Raw genomic sequence first — 4,385 nt, 5'->3', positions numbered from 1 at the left:
GCAGGCCGATTGAACACTCTAAATTGTCCCTAAGTGTGAGTGTGAGCGCGGATGGTTGTTTGTCTCTGTGTGCCCTGCGATTGGCTGGCGACTGGTTCAGGGCGTCCCCCGCCTACTGCCCGAAGAAAGCTTGGGATCGGCTCCGGCACCCCCCGCGACCCTTGTGAGGATAAAGCGGATCGGAAAATGGATGGATGGATTCTGCCATCCTTTCCGCGGCTATTTCCGTGCTCTCGTGGCCATCTCAAAGTTGGCTTTGTTTTTATTTATCACACGCCAGTTGGATATTGCATTCCCGCCGCTCAAGTCGGACGTTGAGATTCCGGTTGCAGGCATCTCCCATATCCTGGAAAGATCTTCCGTCTGGTATTACGCATTCAGCAGGCGCACTTTCATATCCCCATGTCACTCGGGTTTAGCCGTATTGCCTATTTGAGGATTAACACCTGACGACGACGGCAAACATTGCGGTTCCTCGTCCTTTAGCGGATCACGCTCAGACCTACAATCAGCTTTGTTCTGGCTTTTAGGGGGTGTGCCTAAAGCGGAAGAGTTTGTTTGCTGTGTGTGTCAAGTTCAAACGTCCGTAGTTGGCAGAAAATTGTTGAGTTCAGGCTGTGGGGCAAAACCGGAAGAGGCAATCGACAGGAGGAATTTTTTTTTTTTTTAAACGGCGTCGTCGCTAAATCTCGCAATGCTCAGTCGCAAGGTGGTCTTTCTTTCCAATTGCGGCGCTGTCCGATGCTGCTTCTTCTTCTTTCTTCAACTCCTTTTCTTTTTCCGGGTACGCGATGCAACCCTTCTAAGCCTTTTTTTTCTCTTCAACCACCTGTCTGTCGTCTTCTCGGTGCCGCAAATCTCAGTCCACATTAGGGCAGCGGCAGTGCTAATTCATCTAATGCTTAAATTCCCCCGTGGGTGAGTTGGGAGCACGAGTTCCTCAAACTGCACTCTGTCATTCGTCGCCATTGCTCATCTGAGTACGCCAATACGAAAGAGTTCGAGGCAGCCGATTGGTTGGAAGTCGGAGGCGTAACAAAGCAGACTTGCCCGTTTGTGGTCAGGAGGCCACGAGAGAAGCTGAAAATCCTCACTAATTAGCCCTCCCTCTGGAAATTAAGCCTGACCTTTCCTGAGCAAGCTGCGTCGCTAATAGAATTCAAGGGAGGGATAACTCACTCACTTATGCGACACATCAGCACCATTGAGCCTGCGGAGATTCTTAAAAAACATCTCAACCCATGACGTTCCGAGTAAGTCAAGTGGCATGGAATACAGCCGGCATTGAATACGATGTCTTCATACAAATCGTTGCGGCGAGCCACTTCGTACGTTCTCGTTTGTCAAGGCGCAGCGTCCCTGATTAGCTCTTGAATTTTTTAATTGGACCTGGCAAAGAGTCTCGGAGAGCGAGTCCTCCTCGCCAGCAGTGTAGTCCGGTAGTCCGCTCTGCGTGAGAGGAGAGGAAAAAAAAAAAAAGTTACATTTGAGAAAATCAAGCAGATAGCGTCATAAATCTCAATCAAGGCACTGTGTGAACGGGCGCGCGTGGACGCTCGCGTAGCTACGCGGGCCCGGTCAAAGGTTTACAGAGTCGCCTCGCCCCGGGCGCCCATAATTCTTTCCTGATGACTCTGAAGGAGCTTTAATGGAAGGCCCAATAACCCCGCCTGCACAACACACACACGCACGCACGCAGTGAGGAAGTGGAGAGCGCCGCTGTCAGATTGAGACACAAAGGGGGACAAGAGAGATTAAATTCTGCAGGGTTTTTTTTTGTTGTTGTTGTTTTGGTGTGCGAGATTGCTTCTTAACATCCTCCAGTCCTTCCACGCGCCCGATTAGCGCGCAAGACAAGGAGAAAGCGCTGGAGAGAAGAAAAAAGTTCCGCACACAAAAGGGGGCGGGGGGGTGGGGGGGGAGGGGGCACACACACTGTACAGGCGAGATACTTAACGAGGTTATTAATCCATTAATCCTTGTTTGACTGTTGCCAATGTATCACGCCCGATTGCGCCGCCTTTTGAGCCCCGAGAGCCGCGTTTGTGGTAAAAGCCTTCAGACTAAATTTGGAGTATCGGTGTGCACGTTACCCCCCCCCCCCCACCCCCCCCTGTTCCCATCGTTAGCCTCGTTGCGTACCCCCATCGAAACAAATGGAAATCAAGATGCTGCGTTTTTTTCAGGGAGGACGCAGCTCGTCAGTATCTCTTCAACTGCGCCTCGATCCACTCTCATGTGTACCTTGTGTACTCCTTGCGTTCGTCATCAATGTTTTACTCGAAGAGCCCTTGTGTAAATATTGCAAAAAGACCGTTTCCACGCAGTTGCACCACATGTATCCCCGCACGTCGAAGCAGAACATGATTTCTTTGTCACAGCCTGCCGCAAAGCAAACACCGCCCCCCCCCTCTCTCCCCCACAAGCTCTCGACTGGCATGCCGTAAAATGAAAGCACCAAATGAATAAGGCAACTTATGTTGCCTTATTGCCTTATGTCGGCTCGCTTTTGGTACGGTCAGGATGGACTCGAATGACGTCCCGTGTGTGTGCCTGCCGCGAAGAGAAAAAAATGTCTGACGTGTTTGAGTTCCGCTCAACAAAAGTCTTGCTTGGTCTTTTTGTTCGGTATTGTATCTACGTACTGTACGTATTTCAGATTGCACGACTATTTGATGGAAAAGATATCTTAGTTAATGGATGTTGCAGTCTGAGATACTTAAGTGCACTTTTCTTCATTTCTTTTTTTTTTTTTTTTAAACCGCATTTTCAAAAAAAATCAAAGCCAATCCACCAAAGTGCCACACTTGCTTGTTCGTATCTCATTCCAAATGAACGTACATTCTCAAGTTGAACATGTATTGAACTACTCAAAATGTGTATTGGCCCATCTAAGACCGATGACATTGTTTTTTGTTATTGCTTCAAGTTCTCACTTGAGTCGCAAGAAGGAAAGTCACGTGTGGGGGGGGGGGGGGGGGGGTTAGTATAGAAAGAGTGACTTGATGAAATCTGGCATTTATGCTACTAGCAAATTGGCACATGCTGAATGGCAAAGGGGATTCCAGCTTGGGATTTCTGTCATCGATGCCAGCAAAAGACAAATTCCTATTCATAAGTGTAATGGTGGCGTTTAGCCGGACCCCCCCCCCCCCCCGAGACGCTGTTCCACTTAGTGTATATCGTGTGTCTTTCGCGGCGTATCTCCCGCAATTGAATTTCTTTGTTTCTGTTTGATTTAATTGCAGTTGGTTCGAAAGCTGCACTGTGGGGCTTTGGCTTGCCTTTGATCCACGGCATTCAAAACAGCCCCGCGCATGTCGTCGGGCCTGTTTTGCTGTGTAAACCATGTTTAAGAAAGCTAATAATTGCTCTGTCAGTCTCACACGTCATCATTTATTCATGGTATCGCCAAAAAACGGAGAAGGGGGGGGGGGGTCGCTTTTGATTTATCAACCGCCTCGACAGGCTTAATTGGGGAATCTTCTGGATTTGCTGCAAAACGGGAACAGTTCTGATGCTCTTTTATTTATTTATTTTTTGCACCGGCGTCACCCTCTGCCGAGCGCCCACGTCAGCTCGTTGATGTGGCAAGTCAACAGCAAATCTCAGCGCCAATTAGTTCCAATTACAATCAGGCTGTCGCGCGTTTGTCTTTTTTTTGAAGGTTCGTGATTTGACGGGGACGGGGGGGGGGGGGGTGACAAGTCGTCTTTTCGGGCCCAAGCGGAGGAGGGCAAACTTTTCCGGGTGATGGGCTCACGTCTGTTCGTGGCGCGTCGTGGGCGACGGCTCGTCTCTCGCGCAATTGTCCACAGGAAGTTGCTTTTGCTTCAAAGCGAATCTGCGAGTCTCGCATGACGGGCTGCGAAGCCGAGCAGATCCCGTCTCGCTTTCCAAAGCTCGTGTCGCTGCCAGCCGAATTGCCGTATGTGCGTCGTCCGCAAAGGCGCCCAGCCTTGACCTCCACTTTGCTTTCCCCGCCGAATGACGAAACCGCTTAGACACAACAACAACCACCAATATAGCATCAAAGGATGAGCGTCTGTTTTATTTGATTTGATTTTTTTAACTCCAAAGAGGGCCGATGACGGCGAGCCGTTCCCCATAACGCGCCCACACCACTCATCATTCGCCATCATTAGGCCACAGCAGGGACTTTTTCCTCCGACAGGAAAGGAGTTTGCTCTAATAAATAGACAAAGACAATGTCAGAGCGTGTTGACAGATTATTTTCTTTCCGTTCTTTAACAGATCAAAAAAAAAAATTGTGGGGGGGGGGGGGCGGAAGAGAACAACCTGTTAAAAAGTTTGGTTGGCGCGGGTACCGGATTCCTGCTGCAAGTGTAACTTGTAGCGCTTTTGTTTGTTGACAGTGCGCGTTG

The sequence above is a fragment of the Hippocampus guttulatus genome, chromosome 18 (assembly GCF_054856545.1).
Source record: "Hippocampus guttulatus isolate MCC_2025c chromosome 18, RoL_Hgut_1.0, whole genome shotgun sequence".
NCBI classification, from domain to species: domain Eukaryota; kingdom Metazoa; phylum Chordata; class Actinopteri; order Syngnathiformes; family Syngnathidae; genus Hippocampus; species Hippocampus guttulatus.
Note: the sequence above shows the minus strand (reverse complement) of the source record.